This window comes from Eulemur rufifrons, chromosome 20, assembly GCF_041146395.1.
Source record: "Eulemur rufifrons isolate Redbay chromosome 20, OSU_ERuf_1, whole genome shotgun sequence".
Lineage (NCBI taxonomy): Eukaryota > Metazoa > Chordata > Mammalia > Primates > Lemuridae > Eulemur > Eulemur rufifrons.
Window position 1 is genome coordinate 46,531,287 of NC_091002.1, and position 7,821 is coordinate 46,539,107.

At 41.3% G+C, this 7,821-nt stretch overlaps 1 pseudogene; it reads left to right on the forward strand.

Moving 5' to 3' along the window:
• The first annotated feature begins 4,758 nt into the window (after nt 1-4,758).
• LOC138401363 (small nucleolar RNA U3) lies at nt 4,759-4,945 on the forward strand (annotated as a pseudogene).
• The last annotated feature ends 2,876 nt before the right edge of the window (nt 4,946-7,821 follow it).

Here is a 7,821-nt window from a genome sequence, read left to right on the forward strand (position 1 = left end):
CTCTGGCTTTTCCTGATCGTTTACAGGAAAAAGCAGAAGTTGCAAGTGCATGCTACATGACTCAGGCTAAATAGCCACGTTCCTCTCCAGGCTCAAAATAATTTAAAGTTCCAACAGTTTCAAGTTTGGATTATTTAATTTTACAATATCATTAAAGGTGACTGGGGCAAGGGCGGTGGTATGCTGGTAAATGTTTAACGACCAGGTCTCTGGGGGGAAATAAGCCCCAATTTAGAGCATTTGCCCATTTATTTTGTGCAAATACTCCCACCACGGCTGATCTCAAGCTGCCAATGGGACATGGTTGTACACGGACTTGGGAAGAGACACATACCACCATTTTACAGGGTTTCCACCCTACAGAGTGGAGGCGCATAACCCCATGAATATAGGATGCAATAAAATAATTACATTCTATACATTGAGTGTTTATTATCTTTGTTTTCAGTATAATTTGCTTAACTGTGAGTTTAAACTTTTTTTTAAATAATGGCTGTTTAGCACACAGCTTGCAACACTCTTGAAAATTTAACAATTGAGTTTCTTGAGCCAGTGTAAGCAAGCTCCAACAGACCACTTAATGAGGGGGGCAGGAAGGGCTTTTCTGAGGAAGTAACTTTTCAGACAAGGCCAGAGAGAACGGAAGGAGCAGCCACATCTCTCAACATGAAAACAGCCTCAGAAGGGAAGGAGGAGAGGCCGTGGGGCAGGAACCCAGGGAGACAGGGTGCGTGGGGAGAGGCACGGGGGAGGCAGAGGCAGATGGTGTGTGCACGGTGGGAAGGAACTTAGGGGACATCTCACAGACAATGGGAAGCCACTGGAGTGCTTTGTAAAGAGAATGGACTGTAGAGAAATAAGAGCAGAAGCCGAGACCACCTGGGCAGCTGCAACCGCGTTCCCGGATAGAGCCAAGTCCTAATGTTTGTCCCAACTTCCCTAAAAGGTATGTTTTAAGAGGACAATTTATTGCTTTCTTGCCTGAGCCTTCCAAAATAAATTACCAAGGGCAAGATATGACTCCCATTTTAAGGACAAGGAAATAGCCTGTGGAACATTTAATGGACTTCTCCAACAAGGTCACGTGGTACGTTAACAGTCAAAGCAAGGTTTGAAGCAGTGAACTAAGGTGATCCCACATCCCAGTTTCTCTGGGATTATCTCAGTGCTGCCTCTTGTACCAGTGCAATTAGTCTGAGCAGTGGCCCAGTTTGAGATATAAATAAGGAGTGAGGTGAAGCAAGAACTCTCTGGGAGGTATCGATGTGAACTCATGATTTCTAAAGTGTGTGTGTGCACATATGTATATGTATGTTTGTGTGTGCACATGTATGTTTGTGTGTGTGTGTGTGTGTGTGTGTTTACTGAGAGGGCCTAGAAGCAAAGACAGCCCAGAGGCAGTGCACATGTCTAGAGCCCAAATCTTGTTCTCCAAAAACATTCCCCCCTAAAAGGAATTCTTTTTGGAGAAGTGGCTGATTTCAGGGCTGGAGCAGGAAAGGTACAAGATAAATTTGGAACATCTTGTTATACCAGAAAATAAGGAAGTACTTGAACAATGAGGGCATGCCAACAGGAGCAGCTCCCACTGGCTACATCGGGGGCAATTTGCTCACCAAAATGATTGAGGACAGTAGTGAATTAAAAAGAAAATTGGGAAAGACAAGAATCCATGAGTCCATACTGCTAAGAAATAGAAATAAATAAGTAAATACATAAATAGCATAGGGGCAAGGTTGAGGGGTTCCTTATCGACAGGAGAATGTTCACTGCCAACTGGCAAATGGACAGGAAGTGGCAAATTTGTAAAATCATTTTGCAGCCATCAAAGTAAAGATGGTTTCAGGCAAAAATCATCAAAAAAATGCTAAGTCTAGGGAGAAATTTTGATGAAGAACAGATATTTGTGTGATCTTAAAGTGTGTCTATACAAACTGTTTCTTTTTACTATTATTATTATTTTCTTTGATGCTCCATCCACAGGCATGGACAAACTGTTTCTTAAAGAGAAACAGTTCCTGTACAGTAGAGAAATCAGACAACACTTCAGCTAAGTGACAAAAATTAACATCTCTAGTGAGGGGAAGATGGACCTCATGTGTCTCCAGGTGGGATAACCTGAGAAGGACACAACATCACCATGTAGTATCCCGATTGGAGAAGCAGAATTTAAATCTAACCATGAGGAAACATATGACAACCCTCCCAAAAATGACCATTTTACAGAAGAGGGTAGGGGACCTATATTATTCAAAAATGTTAAATGCTTCAAAACAAAATGGCTGCATTCCTTCCCCAAAGGAAAACTGAGCACAGGGCTCTGTGGTGTGTAGGATGACTGAGGCCCATTTATTAGCATCAGCTGAGATGACTCCTACTTTGAACCACAAAGAACACTTGGCATCAGAACATCATACTCTTCAAACAAAATATAGAAACAGAAGCTACCAAACATTCACCTTTTCAGTCCACCTGATAAACTACATAGTGAGATTTTTTTAAATGGTACATTTAATCTAGACGATTCTCTGGCACCATTAAAAATGTGGGGAATCTCTGTTCGTTGGCAACAGTATGGCCTAGTTATCAAGAACATGGGCTTTGAAGTCACACAAACCTGCGTTCAAATCCCAGCTCCATTACTTGTAGGCTGGTATTCAAGATCTCTAAGTGCAAACTTCTTTATCTGTAAAACATGATAAAAGTATTACCGCCCATCAGGGCATTTATGACACCATTCTCTTTTTTTAAATGCGTGTGTGTGTGTATATATGTGTATGTATATATGTACATATATATATAAATAAAGGTTGGGAATATGTTTTTAAAAATGTTTCTGTATATTTTCCATACTGATCATGTATTACTTTAGGAAAAAACATAATTGTAATTAGCTAAATAAATAAAAAAATTATGTATTCACACAGAAAGTCCTAGAAGAATATGCACTAAAGAGTTAACAGTGGTTACATCTACAGATTGGGAGTGATGGGGAGGGAGGAAGTAAGAAAACTTGTGCTTTGGGCTTTATGCATTTGTGTGAACATTTTGACACATTTGTATATGATTATTGCTTTTTGATTCCAAAACAATGAAGGAGAGATATAAAAGAAATGTTATTAGCATCTCTGTCACTGGGACTTCAGTGACTAAGGGCATTTGCAGCAAATGATGGCCTTGACCACTCTGCCTGCCTTAATTGAGTTCTCTGAAAGGCTTCTATATCACTCAGGCCTTTTTTTTCCCTGAAATGTTCAGCTTTAACAAAATTCTGAGTAGAAGCATGACCATGAGTCACAATTACAGGAAGGTTTTATAAATATTATGTAAAAATTACCTAAGGCAACTTGGCCCAAACTTGCGCAAGTGGGCATGATTCACCCAAAACAATTATGGCGAGGCAGGGGTGAAGAGCAAAAACCCTAACAAGTCATTTTGTTTAATATTTTCCCACATTGTCCACATCCAGAACCTTCGGCTAAATCCTCACTTTGCAGATGTCACCACGATCGTGTTCAGTAAGTTCCAATAACCAGGCACAGACCCCTCCTGCCTCCTGCCACAGGGGAGGGCACCACTCTGAAGAATGGTTCTTTCCCTGCATTCCAGGGTTTGAAAAAGCCACATCAAGCACAGTTCTGCAGGGCTAACAGAAAAGCCCAGCGGATGCCTGTCTGACAGCATCATCGGCCCTGAGAATCACACTTGTATCTGTGCCCATCCTTCTTCTCAGTATTTTCAGTGAAATCTCATTATATCAGAACTTCACTGGCAGCATTTATTGCTTCCTTAGACCTTTAACCAGATTCAGCCACTTTTCTCCCTGCCATTGTTTATTTTCACTGCCTGCCAGAAACCCGCATCCAGCTTAAGCAAAATATACAAAAACTAACTGAAGACAATCCACGCCCACCGTAAAGCCAAGCCTTCCTTGAGCATCCTGTACTTTCCCCTGTTAGACATTAAGCTTGCCTTCCTCAAATTGCAGTTATTTTTGTACTACCTTCACGCTGATTACCACATCAGTATGTAACGTCTTAAAATCAGCCTAAAACATGTAAGAGGATACCTTTTTAAACTTAAATATTTTTAAATGGAACATGGGAATTCATTCCTAAAAATGCAAAAACAGCACCACTTGCTCTATTAGTGAGAATACGCTGGGTTAGTGGCAGAAACAAGCAATCCCCAATCCTCAGTGGCACTACCCATCAGAAGTCTTTTTCACGATTACGCTAAGTCCACCACAGTCCAGGTAAACTTCACCACTGCAGCAGTCCTCTGGGGACCCAGAACTCTAGGCTGCATCAACCAACTGCCCTCCGTATCAACATATGACTCTACAGTCAGAAATCGGAGAGTTGAATGCCTCCACCTCTAACAGTCAAGACTCTGCTCACATTTCATTGGCCAAAGTAAGTCACATGACCACGCCTAAGTTCAAGACGATGGGACTACACCCTGCCCAGATAGTAACTCCAAAAATAAAAATGCAAACCAACCAATAGTATTTTAAGGAAGATTAAATGAGATAATATATTTAAAGTGCCTATCTAATTGCTCACTCCAAGAGGAGGAATTCAATCAATTATGATGAGGATGATGATTCATCAGTTCAGAGAAGCATTGTGCAAAGATTAACTGTGATATTTAATTATGACAACCAGGCAGCAACATTGAAAAATTCTTATCCTTAATGAGAAACTACAAACTGTAAAAGTGTAACTATGAGAAAATCGCTTCATAAAAATGTGTACAAAGACTATACATTCAGGGATCATTTCTATAGTTCATTACTGGAAACGTCTCTCGGAACATGTAGAGCACCAGGGAAGGGGCACAGCGTTCTCTCCTGAGCATGAAGCCAGCTCTTGGTGTCCATTTGCCATTAATGATCATTCTTCTCTCCCTTTGAGAGAGGAAGAGGGAGAGGGCAACAGTCTTAAGTGGTTCCCCTTTAAAAACAAATGTGTTCATGTATGAATAAGGACCAGGAGGAAATTAGTCCTGTTTATTGGGGAAATCCTTTTATTTCTTTTAATATCTTTCCTATCAACACTCCCTCTCTCCTCAAACCTCATTTTTCTCCATGGACTTACACTGGGAGCCACAAAGTCAAACAGTTCAGGGCCCAGGTGAGTATGTAAATGAGTATGTAAATAAGTGAAATCTGCAGGTAATAGGTCAAAAGTAAGTGGTAAGACTGTAGCAAACTGGGGACCACTTGGTCCATCTAATAAAGGGAGCCGCTACTTAGCACCCCCAGGAGTTATCACATGGGAATTCTAGGACCAGAGCTGCCAGGTAATCTGATTTTCCTGGAGATCTCAGAAATTCAAATTTGAAATACTATGCAGATTTGAAAAGACTATGTCCAATTTTTAAAATACTATGAAAATCAACTAAAAATGTCTTGCAGGCCACAACAGACCCAATGAAGCCCAGTCTGTGACCCCTGTGTTACTTAGGCTTTGCAAAAAAAAAAAAAAAAAATCCAGGGAGAAAATTATCCTTTGGGCAATTTCAGCTTTCTGCCTATCACAAACCTTCCCCAAAGAAAGAAAATGCAGAAGCAGCTTCCTCCCTAAATGGGAAATAGAAAGGAAAAAACAAAAAGAAAAAAGTTCTAAATTTAATATCTCAAAATATTTCCCTCTTATATCTCCGTACTGTCTTATTTGTACAAGTTATAAAAATTCAAAGAATAGTTTAACTCCATAATTTAGCACATGTCATTTATCAATTAGAATTCTTTTAGGCTACAAGTAATAGAGGGGAAAAACCTGGCTAAAACACAGAGATTTTATTGCTTGTGTAACTGAAAAGGGTAGACCTGACTTTAGGCTCAATTTGCTAATAATTCAGATGTTGTGACAGAAACTTGGTTTCTCTCTGTCTCAATGAAGTGGCTTCTTTCTCAGATCATACATGGTGACAAGATGGCAGCAGCCTGCAGCCAACTTGCTTCCAGGTCCAAACGTTCCCATGATTTCCAGCCTGAGACTCCTTACATTCTATTGGCTCTGAATGGATCACATGCCCATTCCTGAACCAATCAGTAAGGCCAAGAAATTATGATGTGGTGACTGAGGTAGCTCTGGGTCAGGTGCTTCACTTTTGACCTCTGGGGTGTGGCCCTCCCACTGAAGCACACACAGATCAAAGGGAGGATTGCCAAAATATTGAAAAATGAAGAAATGGATGCTGAGAAGCCAAACCATGTTCACCATAAGGTCCTTCCAAAACCCTTCACTCAGCAACCTGTTTTGCACAGCTGCTTTGGAGGAGCTGAACAGTTTCGAAGCCAGTGTGGAAAGACACTGATGCAGAAGGACTGACATATTCTAGCACAATGTAGACAGGGCTGGCTACATACTTTGCAGGGTCCAGTGCAAAATGAAAATAGTGAGGTGCCTTGTTCAAAATGTAGGGGGGAGATGCTATTAAAGGTACTAAAATAGAAAGCATTTCCCTTTTTTCCATGGTCTCTCAATTTGTCCTGGTGTCTTTTATTTGCTATGTAATGTTGTTCCAAGTAAAGAAAAAATATTAAAGTATTAGCATGAATTGTTCTGCTTATCTTTATAGTATGCAATGCCAGTTTAAATGCAAATATAAGAGCATTTAACTCATATGCACAATCACTGAAATTACACAATTTGCATTTTGTAGCTCATGTGTGTATGTGTGTTTCCTTCTCTCCAGAACAGTAGAGACTTACACAAAATTAACTTGACTCTTTTTATTTCACTTCTTGGTACCTGTACATTATACCAACACTGTCAACCTTTGGCTTCCTGATAAGTGAGGAAGAACTGAGAGGAAAAGGAACTCTGGGTTGTCCTATCTTTCCTGTCATTCTGCGTCATCATCTTCAGCGTAAGTGGTTGGCTCACACAGGGAAGCAGATGTAATAGGGTTCCTCGGCCATTTGTGTTTCTTTTTTTTTTTTTTTTTTTTTTTTTTTAATTTTTTTTTTTTGAGACAGAGTCTCACTCTGTTGCCCAGGCTAGAGTGAGTGCCGTGGCGTCAGCCTAGCTCACAGCAACCTCAAACTCCTGAGCTCAAGCGATCCTCCTGTCTCAGCCTCCCGAGTAGCTGGGACTACAGGCATGCGCCACCATGCCCGGCTAATTTTTTCTATATATATTTTTAGCTGTCCATATAATTTCTTTCTATTTTTAGTAGAGGTGGGGTCTCGCTCTTGCTCAGGCTGGTCTCGAACTCCTGAGCTCAAACGATCCGCCCACCTCGGCCTCCCAGAGTGCTAGGATTACAGGCGTGAGCCACCGCGCCCGGCCGCCATTTGTGTTTCTTAGAACAACACTGCCTTCTTTCTGTCTTCAAAGCAAGTTCTGTAGAAAAAATGACCTCTTGAGGCTGTCAGTGTCACGGCTTCTTCGGTTGTAGGTGCCAGGTGCTTATCTTGCAACTCTTTGCGTCTCACTGAACTCCATGGGTGGTGAGTCCCCTGGAATCCTGTGCTTATGGAGCATCGTGAAAGCTACATGCAAATGAGCAGTAAGGAACTGCAACATGTGTCCATATATAGTAGGAGGTATCCCCTTTGCTTATATACGTTGTCCCTTCAGACTTCAGCTACAGAACACAAGCTCAAAGACTAAACTGTTTAGAGTTTCAAGATGGCCATAGCAGGTAGTAAACTAGATACTGTGCCCCTTGGAGCACAGGACCCTGGGCGACTGCACAGGTCATGTGCCCATGAAGCTGGCCCCAAGTTCAGGAGACAAAGGACCCCTCATGTTGGTACAGACGTTCTCTGTATTATTCCGGATATTTCAACCCCATCATCACCACCCA